This window comes from Balearica regulorum, chromosome 9 (genome assembly GCF_011004875.1).
Source record: "Balearica regulorum gibbericeps isolate bBalReg1 chromosome 9, bBalReg1.pri, whole genome shotgun sequence".
NCBI classification, from domain to species: Eukaryota; Metazoa; Chordata; class Aves; order Gruiformes; family Gruidae; genus Balearica; species Balearica regulorum.
Genome location: NC_046192.1, coordinates 22,249,933 through 22,265,496, shown reverse-complemented (window position 1 = coordinate 22,265,496; position 15,564 = coordinate 22,249,933). Strand labels below are relative to the sequence as shown.

The 15,564-nt window shown below is 36.8% G+C and overlaps 1 protein-coding gene across 6 annotated transcripts in view; it reads left to right on the top strand.

The window, feature by feature from the left end:
* Positions 1-15,564, top strand: part of NAALADL2 (N-acetylated alpha-linked acidic dipeptidase like 2) — a 488,624-nt gene that overhangs the window by 14,145 nt on the left and 458,915 nt on the right. For all 6 annotated transcript variants that reach the window (XM_075761534.1, XM_075761530.1, XM_075761531.1 and 3 more), the window contains exons 2-3: positions 13,070-13,132; positions 13,494-13,543. The gene's annotated coding sequence lies outside the window, so the exon portion shown is untranslated. The remainder of the gene's footprint in view (positions 1-13,069; positions 13,133-13,493; positions 13,544-15,564) is intronic.

Here is a 15,564-nt window from a genome sequence, read left to right as displayed (position 1 = left end):
CAAAACTTGCATCATCTTACGTCAGTGGGCATCAAAGGAATCTTTTTAGTTAATAGTAAAAGATGTTATGAGGAGGAGAGTGGGGTCTTTGTTGCCTTGTTACACAGAGTAGAACGTTGTATACAGAATAGACTATTGTAAAGGTTGGGCTACAATAATGAGTACCTAAGAAAAATCTGAATTGTTGAAATGATTGACATTGAATGCTAACAGTTCCAGCAATGGAAATTGGAATGTGTTTTTATAGCATTCTTTGCTTCAAGAGTAACTTTCTGAATTGGATTCTTAGTGAGAATTTGTGAAAAATTTATGCCATAAGTAACAAAGATTCATGAATAGTTTATTTCAGTTTGATTTTTCCTGATCTATGCATGACTTTATTAGCTTTAGGCAGGCCCACAAGGATTCAAACACTTTTTTTCTAAAATTCAACTCGTAATACTATCAAGTTTTTGTTTCCTCTTAACGAGCAGAGATCTTAACAGAGATTGCTAGAGACCTGCAGCTCTGCACATCTGTAATTCATGCCTGTTCTCATCCCAACGTATCTGTTTTTAGACTTCAGTGGGCTTGAGGTCAGATCTGCTGCAATTTTGATAGTCTGAAGGGAATTAATTTTGTGGAAAGAAATGTGTGAAAATACTTTGAGCATTTTGTGCTACTGTTTTGACTAATCCAGACTTGACTAATACAAGTTGCCTCCTTTTTTTTGTGTGTGTCCCTGTCCATTCCTCCCTAATCATATGATATGCTTTGACTGAAACAAGTGGTCACTAAAACAGGTAAATTAATGTTAATCAGCTTATAGAATGAGTCCAGTTTGAGAAGTGAATGAAAAAATATAAACCCCAAAAAACCCTGTTTATGAAGTAGTTTATAATAATATATTTATATGTTACTGAAATATAGTTTCTCCAACCTAGTTCCAAGTTAATTGAAAAAATATTTCACTAGAATCAGAATTAAAATACCAAAAGCAGAGCTAACATTTCATCTGAGTAGAAGTTATATGACTCTACAAACTCTGTATGGTCAAACTAGCATTACATCTACATAAAGTAAAGCAGGATCGATGCCATATAGCTGGCTACCTGCTGGAGCTACCCAGAGGCTGCTTGATGCTCTGAGGCTGCAAGAGGTGGGGACTTCCCTGTGCTCCCTATGTGCTGATTTTATGGTATTGCTGGATGTGTTAATGGGACTGGAAGATATTAAAAGCAGCTTTCCATGGGTTGGTAAGCCAGGAAGCAGAAAACTAGTATCTCTGTCAAAGCTGGTGATAGGCTCTTTGGGAGCTCCTCAGCTGACATCGTCTGTTGTTCTCCAGACCTTATGGCTATTGGAAATGTAGTCATGAACTTTAAGAAAATTGTCTCACCCCCTCCCCTTTTTTTTTTTAAGAAATGAAGTTGTTGTTTTTCTTTTTTGTAAATATCCTCAGTTCATAAGAAAAATGTCCAGAATATGAATATCTGACTAAACACAAGAGGGAATGAACTTGGATTTGGAAGACATGGTCAATATTCAAATGCAGCCACTGTTCCCTTGTATGGCCTTGGCCAAGGCTGCCTCTCTTTTCTGTAACTTCTCTGTCTATAAAATGATTGATGTTATGCTGACTTTTTAAAGAAATTTCAGAAATTGCAATAAAAAGCAGTGAATTACACCTAAGAATTACAGTTTTGTATGGTCGTATGACTTATAAACCTTGTTATGTCACTCTTTTTCAGCTGGAATTGTAATCTCCTTGAATGAAAGATGAAGCTTATTATCAATGGCAATCAATGTATCAAGAATGAAATATGTGCCAAGGCAGTTGCTAGGATAATAAATACTTGAAAATACAATTAAAAAAGACAAAGCAAAGGCAACAAATAAATGTGACCTTGTTTCTTTGTGCACTTAGGTCAATGATTGCAACAGGCCTATGCTTCTTTGTACTGAATATTCATGGTTTGAATAGGAGGGCTAAAAATGGATAATTATGCAGGCAATGACATGTTTTGTCAGGCTGTGTTAATATCCTTTGGGCTGTAACTTAATGCTGATCTAGTAATAACAACATCATAGTGTTTCCAGCTTCATGTGAACCATAGTTTCTGATCGATGATAATGCATTCCACCATGACTTATGCTGCTTGTGTACCAGGCTTTAATGTGTTCTTCAACTTCCCCTGCAATGTATCTTCTAGCATAAGCTCTAACTAGAATAACAGTAATAGAAAAATTTTTTTGATAGTGAGGAGAGCTCTGCAAATGCTCACAGCATATCACGTACAATTCCTGCATCAAGGTTGCTTGGGGGACAGGTATTTTTAGTCAAAGATAAATGTCACAAAGTGGATCTTATGGCAGAAGGATGCTTTGGTTCATCACCAGAGGCAGAACAACTTAAATGAAGGTGTATTTTTGAATCTGTGTTCGGTTAGATATTTCTATTCTGGACATTTTCCTCGTGAACAGATGATATTTGAAAAAACAAACAAAAAAACCCTCAAAACCTCCAACACTTAAGAAAGTAGGAAGTGTTCCAGAATGGATCACTGGGAGGAGCTTGTTATTACAGCTTTTTAAGTATTAAATCAGCAGCAAAGGAATGATGAGAGAGTGGAAGGTGATGTGGAGTCAAACACACTTTGTCATGAATACTCTCTTTTAATAGAAGAAAAAAAAAAAGGAGTGTTTACTTCAAGGAAAAGGACAGGACTAGTTCACTAAACTTGTGAAACTTTTATTGTATATTAATGGAAGTGCAGTTAGGCTGCATCATGTCTGATGGGAATGTGCTAAACAGGTAGTAGTACAGGTAGTAGTACAATTGTCCGTTAGCACACTGGAGACCTCAAGAGATCCAAATAAGAACAGAACTGTTCCTACCACTGGAGTACTGAAAGGATCTTTAACAGTAATCCTATTATACCTAGAAGGTAACCCACCTCGTAAAGACAATTTGTATTTGTATCCTGATGTGATAGAGTGAAAGGAGGAAGAAAATCTTTGTAAAAATTCTCCACCACTATCTCCATAATCTCTACTTGAGTGAGCATCAGCCAAGTGAGAAAATGAAAAATTATAACCTGCCAAGCATCAGTGGCAGACTGAAATGAAAAAATTGCAAGTTAATAACAGTAATGCCTCAGAAAAATTTGCTGGCCAATTTAACATTGCTTTATCCAAGGTCACATCTTGCAGCTGATTATTTTTAGTAATTTGCAGATGAGGACTTTCTACCTTTTTTATGGCAAGTGAAGATCAGGGAAATGCCAGGTACAGTTTAAAACTCAAGGTTATCAATCTCCTCAGATCAAAAGTAAATCATGTTTCCTGCTTATTTGCTTAAGACTGGGCACAGAAATTATTTCCATTGTAGTGAAGTGGGATGTCTATGCTATCCTTTATGGCAGTGATAAAGTCAATGTAACATGAAAACTCACAGTGGAGTGAGGGCGATGACGGGATTGAAAGTAGGAGAAACTAAAACTTCCAGAGTTTCTTCTGGAGCAGACTCTTGCTAATGTTCATGTGATGATTTTTACCTAATAGTGTTAAAAGATTACATTGCTCCTTGTCAAGGTTTCTTAAGGAATGTGAACCTATTGCTAGCTAATACGTGAGGCATACTGTAAATGGAGTCCTGGGGAATAACCAAAGCACTTTACTGGAATCCGAGGTGTGAAAAATCATTAGTGAACTGTAGCACTTAATTTCCTCCAGCACAATCTACACAGTGATCTTAATGTTAGAGGGTGAACCTTGCTACAACATTTGCAAAGCACTGGCACGCTAGTGCTTATTTAAAATAGAGCATTCTTTAACAAATGGAATCTATCATTAGTTTGTGGAAACTCCTGCTCTAGGTCTGTGGTGCAAAGGGAAGCTCTCTGTGCTGTTGTTTTTAATGTGGTTCTGTGGTCCTTTTAATTAAGGATACACAACATCCTGATACGCTGAGTGTACATAGTGGTTCTAGGGAGATTTTGTGGTCTGGTGATTCAAAAATCTTGTTGGTGGGTAATTGTTTTTCAGCCACTGAGTTGTTTCTGCGCAGAAAAGAGTGCAGTGCTTCTGTCTGGCAGGGAAAGTGAAGGGCACTTCTTACTGGCAGAGTGAGTACTCTGTAACTGCCTTGTTTTCTAACCATATAGGTATTCTCTGTCATTAAAATAATAAAAATACTCGAGCAGTTCCATTCAAGGACTCTCCAAAAGCATTCATTTTTATTTCTGTATGTGTGAGCTTTGTAAGCTAGGGCTATTCTGAGTTGCGATGGCTGAAAGTGTTGCTGGAGTGCTTCTCAAGAACAAGAGGATTAACTTGCAAAAGGTGTTACTTGTGATGATTAATGATCACAGTGGTCAGAAGCCTGAGTTGAAGTCTCAGTGTCTAGAACCAGCTCTGCTGCATGTTTGCTCAATAAGAACGGGAGCTGAATTCCCAGCTTTCCATGGAAGTTCCCTATCAGATCACTCATGTCCTGTCTGGCTTCTGAGATCTGACAAGATCGTGGCTTGAACTGTTTAATTTTTCTTGCTGTCATGCAATGCATCATATTGAGTTAGTTCAATAACTCTAATCTAATGCTTACTGCAATGAAACTGTGAGTGTATCAATCAATACTTATTTCAGTAAATGTATAGCAAAATGAAAATTCTTTTGACAACTTCTGTCCTTTTCATTATCTCTTTTTTTAATCACAAAACTGTCTCTTAAAGTTTTCACGCTTCCTTAAACTTTGTAGCCTGTCGTCTTTCATATACATCAGGCTGATGCCAGCAGCTCTCTCCTCTCCCAAACAAGGTTCCATCTGATGCATTCCTGCAGCAGAAGGAAGCCGAATCTTTCCTGACATATCCAGGCAGCTGTGGAAGGCAGACCTCTGAACCTAGGAGCAAAAATTTCAGGGAATATGAGACTTGCTGTTTTATTGCCTTATTTTTCTTCCTCAAAAGTAGTCTTGCTCTTTTGCAATGCAAGCAAAGCAAGGAAGTTTTAGTATTGCCATTCTCCAGCATTACTCAGTTTTATCATCTCGCGTTATGTGATGTTTAATATCCAGACTGACGGGGTGTGCTCTGTCCCAGGCCGGGCACAGCAGCAGTTGGATTATGTTCACATGCAAAGTGGAGTTTCTTCACAGAACTGCGTGATATCTTTCCAATTTATACCCAGGCTGCTTTCTGTTTATGCCGGAAAGTGTGTACATGTGTGTAATATTTCTAAGTATTCATGCTCTCATATATACATCCTGTCCACCATTTTTATAGCAGTGTAAAGGAGTCTTAGTGGAGATTAAATTCCACCACCCCCCCCCCCCCCCTTTTTCTGTAAAACATACCTTTAGTCAAACTTGTAGTGTAATTGTTTTCTTTTAATGTTGCAAATATTAAGGGGGAAATGTACCAGTGAGAAGAAGCAACAAAGCATAGAGAAGATAAGTATCTGTACACATCTAGGCATGAGCTTTTTTCTTCATACCTTCCAGGACAGAACTGGACTTAATTGTACCTCTCTTCTGTTTATGGCAGGGGTAGCATTTAGATACTTTGTTCTGCATCCTTCCTGAGGGAACAAAATGACAGGGCACAACTTCCTTGTGCTTGCTCGTATGTGACCAGCTATACGGATGCGAAGTACTCTGTGGATGGAGGAGACAGCTTCCGTAGCTTATGACTTGCAGTTGTAAAATTGCGGTTCTTTGCCAGCTAAGAGGGAGTGCAGCAGGCTGTTCTTAAAATCAAGCTATTTTTGCTTGCTGTTGTGAAATGATAGAGCTTGACTTTGCTTTTTGCTGTGCAGGAAGCTTAATGCTTTTGTGCTGTCTTCAGCCAAATGCTGATAATAGGCTCTATAAGGGAACTTTTGTGCAATGATTCATTTAGCAATGAAATTGCATGTGGCAAAAGTGGACTTGACCAAGAGAAAGGTAAGGTTAAAGCAAATATTTAGACTTTTTTTTATAAAGCTAGTCAGAGCAGATTAAGGCCACTGAACACACATTAGTACTTTAAAACAGAATCACAAAGCTGCACTTTTTTTTTCTGCAAAAATCTTTGGGAATGTGTTACAGCTATTACCGAACACTTTTGGATCCTCTCTCTTGTGGTGGGTATTTCCATATGAGGACTCTTGATTTGTAATTGTGGGAGAGATCTAAATTGTTCATTTTAATTGACCTTCTGGCCTTAAACCAAATGCAAATACTTGCAGATGTTGTTTTGTTTATTTATTCTTTTGAAAAAAATGTTTTAAGGTAACTCACCCTGCGACCATACTTTTATAAGTATTTTTCTGGTAGACCTGTTACTTTCAGAGGCTGATAATGAAATGATGGGAGAGATTTAAAATAGATTTCCTTTTTGAAGCTTGTGTGATGATTATTAAAGTGTGTGAAAGGAGTTCCCTGACCCATTACAAAATACTCTTTTGCCAAAGAAAGCATAATGCATTCTGATGACACTTATAATTGCAGTACTTCCAGAACAATTACCCTGGTAGTTCATTTTCATATTGTTGGAAATCATATTTGCATGTTGTATTTAATTGAAAATGACATGGTTTGCTCTATGCACATCTGGAAATACTCATTGGGTTTAGCTAGAGAGCAAATGTGTATTTACTTCGCAGGTAAGCAAACATTTCGCTATCCTGACAGGAGAATACATTTTAATATCACTTGCATGTGATACCACATCCCTACACAGCTGCATTTTTCCAAGTCATAGCCAGTCCAAGTAGTGGTGGATACTGAATACTTAGATGTTTATTCAGCGTATCATTATCCAATGGTTAGGAAGTTTTGAATTGTGCCAGAAATTAATTTGTGGTCAGGTGTTGTCCTCTGTGTCTTCAGATTCATTTGCTGGAGTTGCGTCTCTTCAGTTAAATTATACGCTTTTGTACCAGGTGAGGTTCTAGCTCAGTACTTGCACAGAAAAAGCAAACTTTAAATAGTTGCCCTTTACTTAGCTTTTGCCACTCTTCACCCTGAGCTATGATAAAACCAATTCTTTCTTTTGACTAAGAGATTATTGAACTTTTCATATGTAACTGAAGACATCTGGTTAATGAAGTGCCAAAAACTGAAGTAGGAAGGACATCTCTGTAGAGGGTGAAAGATAAAGATAATGGGATGGTACATTGGCACAGAATGAAAAGGCAGATTCATGAGTAAAAATAAAATAATAAAAACCCCACCACCAAAAAAAACCAACAAAAAAGTTAAAACAGTGATGTCTGGGTGGGTGTGTTTTACCTGTATTAAAGTCAGGCTTGTAAGTTAAAACTAGAATAAACACAGCTTTTCCTGTGATGGACTTGGGCATTCTAGAAATTCTGTTGACTAGAGTTCATCTTGTATTTTGAGGCTAAATAACCCTGATGAAAATAATTTCTTTGTATGCTTTCTGGTTATGTAGTTTAATCAGACTGTCTTGGAAAGAAGCCTGGGATTAAAATGAGCATTTTCTTGATGTGATGTCTACACATTTTGTTTCACAAGAGAGAAGGAAAGGGCTGCAGTCATTCTCCTATTGAATGGGAAAGAGGTCCTTAAAGTATGTTATCAACACTAGATTTTTCTGCATTTTCTTTGCACTAATAATGTTATTGAGGTTAATGATTTTTTTTTTTACTTAAATTCACGACTTAAAAAAAATACTGTCCAGATGGTGAAACAATTGTTGAATTAACAGTTGTTAATACGCAGTGATTGTAAGTCAAAATCAAGCTGGGTGTGGCAGAATTCTTAGTACATGAAAATCAAGTGTTATCATCTGACCTCAGTTTTTTCTCATTATGTTATCTTCTAAAAACCTTCTGCTTAACGGATCTGTATAATGATTTATGTTTCAGATAGCTCCAGGTACTTATTCTGTACACTTCTGAATCCTTCTGCTGTCTTCCTAAGCTGCTAATGTCTGTCTCTTTAGGGACTAAATTTTAAAAAAAGTGTTTCTTCCATCAATGCATACTGCTTTTTTGGGTGTGTTCAGGGTAAAAATCTATGTGACCTTGGCTTAAAAAAAAATAGCAGTACAAGATCAAATTCTATTGCATAAAAGTACATCTGAAAAATTAAAGTCCTTTCCTACAGATTAAGGTTGCTGCCTCTATCCTCCCTTTTTAAACATTTAAACACAGTCTTTACATGATGCTTAAGCTTTCAAGTCAAAGTTATGAGATGCTTTAGCCAGGCTTGAGTCTGAGAATGAGACCCAAACCAGGACAATAACAAAATGACACAAAGATTGACTACACTGTGCTTGCTGGATGAAGTGAAAACTGGTGAAATATAAATCCTATATCCTGGGATTTCACTGCCTGCTGGAACTAATCTCATTAACTTAAAACCACCTGAGGCTTAAGAGAGATATATACTGCCGTGAGAAATTATATTTATCTCATCCTAGGGGGAAATCCTTTCCCTCCCCAGCTTACCTTACTTTTGACTTTGTCATTCTTGAATTACCAGGTCATTTCTCCCCCATGGGAAAGTCGTCATAGCTCACAGCAACGCAATTACTGTATCTGAAGTTCACTGCTACATGAACGCTGAGATCACTGTGTTCAAGGTTTTTCTTCTTAAATAATTTCCTAAAGAAAACAAAGATTGGAAAAATAATACTATGATATGTTAGCTCTGAAGGAACTTTAAGTAAACTGCTACAGGAAAAGATTCCAGAATTAAAGACATGGCATAAGGAAAACAGCTTATTGAAAATATTTGAGTGTTTATTGCCATTGTAACCCAAATACAGAGCTTTCTTTAACCAGCAGAGTTTTAAGAGATTGGTTGCTTCTAACTGGTAATTGGATGCAGAAATTTCAAATGCAAGGTTGCAGTTTTAAATCCAATGAGCATTGCCAGTGAGAGCCGTGTAATCGTGTGGTTGATTGCCGCACTCTTTGGAGTGAGACTAGATCCCAAATCTCCACTCAGTATTAAAGTCCAGCCAGTAGAAATATTCCCTCTGACAGGGAAGGATTTTGGGTGAGGCCTTATCTGATAGTCTTGTTGGACTTTGCAGCAAGGCAAAATGACCTTGTTCAAGTGTCTTTTAATGTTTGTCTACTTATGAAAAAATAAATAAATCAATTTTGAGTTATCCATTAAACAGCTCAAATATAGAAGGATATTAAGAAAAAAAAGTAATAATAATGCTGAGTTCGCTCTCAAACCAAAAAAATAAAGGCCTCATCTCTGAGCCCGGCCCTCGGCTCTCCACTTCCAGATGGGAGCCCGGGGTACATTTGGATTGCGGGGGTGGAAGTTCCTTGCAGCTCTCTTGCAGGAGTGCCCTGAACACAGCTTCTTCCAGCGGACCTGTGGCTGGCGTATCACTGCTGTAACTGGTGACGTGGCACGTGAATCTTAGAATTGGCAGCGAAATGGAGGTGCCAGTCACTGTGATTAAGAGAAATGACCACTGAGGAAAACTACATGTGATTTCTGTAAAATCCAGTTCAGCTCAAAAGATCATTTGTGGATGTGAATGACAAGTCTCTCAGTTCAACATTAATAGTAGTTTATTAGCCCTAACTCACCATTTTAATGACCAGCCGTTTAAAATGTCCTCTGTTGACGGCTTATGTATAGGAACAACAATAAATACAGTTGCAATTGGAACTCACAAAAATGAGAATATAAGACCCTGTTTCTGCTTCATCCTCATGGTATGAGTGTAGAGCAGGATGGAGAGTTGCTTTGCAACATTCTTGTCCATTAGTATGGAGGACAAGATGAAGAAAAGGTTTGTATTTTCAGAATGTCTGTCTTGTTGCTGCAAGCAAAAATGATGTGTGCTTCAGAGCGTTTGATTGGTGTAACTGGTTTGCTGTATGAATGTTGGACCCTGTTTCTCCCATGAAAGTCATGGAGTTTGGACAACAGTATCTCATTGAGGGCCATGTGAGAATGTGCAGAGGATGTTTCCCTGTTCTTAAAAACAAAACAGATTTACAAATTTTGAGCACCCAGAGAGGCCTGTTTTCTTAATTTACCACCAAAGCCTCTCTGTTGTTTCAGGGACATTGATTGGGGTATAGATTAGACTAAGCTTGACTGAGCCATTATGATGGTAAAATTCAGTACTTGACATTATAAGGAGGCATGAAAAATGATCAGTGAATTTATGAAGAACAGATAGGATGAAGGTTGGTTTGGGGGGGATGGTTGATTGTTAACTAGGGGTTTTTGGTTTTGAAGGGTGTTACTTATTTCTGTTTGCATGTTGGACTTACAATGAATGCTTGATTTAGCAGTCTTTAGTAGTAGATGGATATGAGCTATAATATATTTAATGTTTCCAGCCATGTTAGTGATAGCTCAGGTCAATTTGTGGGGCAGCTAGTCAGGAATGTAGTGCTTGTGTGTTGTGATTTGTTCAGAAGCCTGCCTGAGTTCCTTGATAAATGGTACAGCAGTTTATTGGGTGAACTTTAATTTTATATGCAAGCCAATAAAATTTTGAAGCTAGGATTGAAAAACCAAGAGCAAAATGCATTGAGCACTGCAGTGTTTTAATGGACTTTGTTCCCTGATATTTAACTGTCTTTGAACATTCAAGTGATCTAGTCTGTTGATGTGAATGCCCCATTAAAGCTATTGAAGGGATTACAATGAAATGTGTATGAGCAAATAGTTAAGTGCATTCATGTGTCTGGATAAGAAGTCCATATAATTTACCTGGTCTATATTGTGCTAATTATGTATTGTTGTGATCTTGTCTAGATGGAAGAGGAATTGGCCAAGTGTTTTTTTTTTAATTGTATTGAGTAATGAATAAATCAGTGAAGGTATAAATGATTATGGATATTGTGTTGCTAAGAAGAGAGACTTATAGTGGTGTATGCTTGCTGAACTCTGTGCATTCCTTTTCAGCCCTGCATAAACAAGTATTCTAGTTTATTTAGTGGACAGGCTGTTAATTCTTAAAATAGCTGAGGAGTAGGAACCCGACACCTTGAATGATTTATGTGTTTTCTTTGTAAGCTTGTTTCTGTTTTGTAACCTTTAAAACATGGGTTTTATGAGTGGTATCATTAAAATTTATACTCCCTCTAGTATGTGATGTTAGTCATTATTGCTCTGCTGTGCCTCCAGATCACCTGTCTGAATTATAAAACAGCCCTCCTTGAAACGAAATAGTAATTTTTTCCTTTCTAGAGTAAATGTGTGTTGACTTCATTATTTTTCATTGGTGCTCCCATAGTGGAGTAGAGGTCAGAATCTGGCCTTTTCTGCTTTCCATCCAAATGTGAAAGGTTGCTAGGAGTAACTGTGTATTTCTAAGAATGAAATATGAAAGGTCTTTTAACTTAAGAGAATTGATATCAATCAGAAGAAACTGTCAGAGAACTTGTTTTGAAGTGTACTCTATTTTTTTGTTAACTCAGACTGATATGCTCAGTAGGTGACTTAATGTTGTGCTAGGCTTTGTTACACTAATTTTAAAGTGTTTCAGTGAAGAGTGAATCTTCGGTAATAGAAAATACAAGCTAATACTGAAAGGGAATCACAGTCCTCGTTTCTATCAATTGAGACTTTTTAAAAGATCTTATTTTGCAAAAGACTTCAAAGTTACACTTTTAGTCTGCATCCTCAAATTAAAGGTGCCAAAATGTTATAGAAAGCTCTGCCATACTCTAAAAAGTTGTAGAACTTTTTTTAAGCAAATAAATCAAATAGGAAATGGAAGTTTTGCTCAAGCTGTGGATTCCTGCACTAATTCTCTTAAGGCTGTCAAACAAACTGCTTCTTCCTGCTCTGTAACTTGTGAGGGTGACCCATCTGTCCTTCCCCCCGCTGCCCCAAGGAATGGCAGTTTATTTGGATAGTCTAGTAGATTGTGGTATAGATGAATTCATTGCAAACTCCCCAAACATGACTTAGTTATCCAGATTTCTTATGGGTGATATGGAATTGTTTTCTGAAACACAGACTGAGCAGTATTATTGCAGATGTTTTAGTTTCAACTCACATGTTTACCTCATGCAAAAGAGCTAGGATTTAAGCTCTTCTCAACATGCCAATGAGAGCGTTTTTTGTTTTGTGTTTTTTTACAAAAAACTTACTGTTGTAATAACAAATGTTTTACTGATGTTAACAGAGGATAAAAATACTAATTTCAGTGCAGCCAGAGGCTAGCGTGATATATTCAGTACTGTCATCTAGTTCCATTGAAAGATATGTGATATAGTGCTAGAAAACAAGTTTGAACAACAAAAAAAGTGTTGTTATTGGAAAGCTTGAGAATGAAATAGCTCAGATTGGAGGTATGTCAGAGTAAGTGCACTCAAGCATTAGATCCTCAAGCCAATGGCCTCTTTCTGAAATATTTGGTATCATGCTGCACATTATTGCAGTTATTAAAATTCCCTGTCTGCTTCTGTTCCCAGAATGATTACTTTCTCAATATTTGCAAGGTAAGTTTCCTGTCATGTTACAAATTTCCTTATTTATTTTTGCAGTGTGAGCATCAGAGGTTCCTGTATTGAACAATTCCAGTAGCATAATTCCTAGAGCTGGAAGTCATGCTCTGTGGGCTTACGCTCTCTCCTAATATCAGCTAAGGTCTGTTTTGAGAGTCTTGTCCTCCCTTCACCACACACACTGCAACTAGCCTTTAATTAAAATAATGCTATCAAGTTGAAGTTTAATTTGCTCTATATGTATTTAAAATTGTGAGTGGGGTCCATACATAAATGTGAGTGAGATAGCAGAGAAGGTAGAAGGAAGAGCTATGATGCTGATTAAAGGAGGCTGAGTAGAGTTTTTCATAGGGTTAATGCTTTCCAAATTGGATGATATAAGATTGAAAGTGAAGGGCATACTCCTTGTTGAAGGAAAGTGGTAGAGTGGTCCTAATGCAGAATCTCATTAAAGCAGCTGTCAGGATTCCTCTATTGTACCATCACCTCCCCTATTCTGTAAGAGTCAACTGTCGTTTTGAGTGAGCATGCTGCCAAAGAGGCATTTACAAATAAATGAAAAATGTCACAATTGATTTTGCTCCTTTCGGAGTACCCTGTGTCAGCTTTGTCACAAGCCCTTTGTCATACTCTTTTTCAGATCTCTTGTCTGGACATTGGAAGAAACTTTGGATGATTCTGGGCTTCTTTTTGTTGACCCAGGGTAAGCTCCCTGGATTATGACTTTTTATTAACATTTGTGCAACAGTTAAATAATACTGACTTTTCAGTGTTTATAAAGGATGAAATGCTAGAATTTCTTACCAGTTTACCTGATGAATGTGTATCAAAGCTGCATAATACAATCCACGCTTGAGAATGCTACTAACATAATGGATTTATTTCTTAGTTTCTTCTATAGAAGTATTTGTGAATTATGGTAATTACTTTGCAAATGTTGGATGCAGCAGTACTAGCCACATAAAATATATACAGCTATTTTTTATTTGTTTCTAAAGAATATGTACTTGTAAGTTGATAGTGTTCTGTTCTTCAATATTTATAATTTCTCATTCTCTTTCAAGGTATGTTGTATGCTCATAGTACATATTGCTGCTTGTAAACATATCAAAAGGTAAGCTGTTTTTCTTATGTATTTGCTGGCAAGTGAACCTAATGGGCAATATGAGTAAACCACTTTTAATGTAAAACTGTTAGCATAAGAATGGATATCTGTTGGAATTTCATGATAAGAAATACTTGAGATGGTTTAGATACAGCAAAGTATCTAAACTACTATCACTTCTAATGAAAAATGTCTTAGTTATTTTCTCCTTGAAGTTCAGTTTTCTGATAGCAATCACAAATACATGGAGTGTTTAGTAAAACTGCTGTGAATGAGAACTCATTAGCATATATAGAAATGCCCATGATCCTTTAAATAGCAGTTGAAGGTTTTCAATGACAGACCTAGTGCTACGCTTCAGAGTAATTTTTGTCCTTTTTTGCATTTTCTGTGATGTCCTGCAAATATTAATGGGACAAGAGTTTACTAACTTCAAAAAGTAAATTCACGCTGTATAGGAAGAATTGCTTTGTGACGTTTTACATATTTCTGAAGGGATTCTTCAACAATGATGTACATGTGTTTTGTAATCTGGCAAACAGCACAAAGTCTCTATTTCAGTGCATGTTATTTTTTGTCATAGTATATTTTTAAAAGTTGCTGCATTTTATCACTATTGCTAATAACAGATATTTAAAAGCAGAAGAACTGAAAAAAAAATCACATGGCTGTCACTTTTGTACTCTGGAAGCTCCTAGAAACTCCAGGAAGGAATTTTCAGGAAAAACAAGAACAGTGTATGGTGTCACCTGCCCTATATACAGATTTCTTTTCTATTCTTCTTTCATCTGGGATTGTAAAGCAGCATGATCAGCTCTACTTCTAACACAGCTGAAATTTCTTTGCATTAGTGTATGCATATTTGTCTGCTGTTTGAGTATTTTTAATGTGATAGATTCGCAGCCAGCTTTTAAAATTCTGATATACCTTTGGCTTAATAAAAATGAAATGTATTGAATTTGTTTTAAAACCAATATCTAAACTATTAACTTTGGTAAAAGCTTAGAACTTTTATTTTTGTTCTCTTAACTAGAAGTCAAAACTTGTTCACTAAAACTACCAAAGAACACCCTTAATTTGTACTTTGGACACTCTTTTGTTTACATGATAGTACAAACTTTGGGACAGAGCTCTCTAAGGGAATCCCCATGACTCTGTTACCAGCAGTGGGCTGCCCAACGTTGCTTTTGTTCTGTTTGTATTAGAAAAAAATCTGAGATGTGAATCCAGTATAAAGACAGCAGATGAGTTCTGGTAGTGTGAAAACTGATGACATAATTTCAATGAATAAACCAGACAGTTCAAAGCTGTTATATTTATGTAACTTATTATTGTTACTATAAACAAAGAGGGAAGGAAGGAAAACTTAGATGAAAATTAATTAGAACTCAGCATTGTCAGCTCTATGCATTCCCCAAACTCCACCCCCCATTTGACAATACATTAAATTGTTTTGAGATAAATCTGAATGGAAGTCCATAGCACTTCAAATCTAAATGGGGCACGCACTTAGGAGTAAAGCGGTGCTGCAAAGGGAAATGTAGAACATTTCTGTAATGCCTTGAAACAATAGCAAGGTGGTGGCTAAATATGACTTGGCAGATTTGCAGAAGCTTAGATTTTTGATCACCAAATCTCTGCATATAAACATGATATTTAATTTTGTAATGTTACTGATGTTGATTTATCTCAGCTTCTCTATAGAGCTGGGCATGCTCTGATGCATAGTTATGCATATGTAAATCTCTGTGCATCAGCTGATTTCATATATGAGAATTACTTCCATATATTAATCTGAATCATGAGATTTCTCTCAGCTGCTGGATGTCCCCACATGCAATGGATGAAATGTACTGATTAGCGAAATTACCATGAGTTAGAACATAACTTTAGTGGGAGATTGTCTAAGATCTCCATCCATCAAATAGCAAACACAAATTAATAAAAAACAAGAGAAACACGTGAACACCACTGCTGTGTATTTAGTTCACTAAGGAACTTGCAGGTAGGGAATGAGTCTAGGAGGAGCT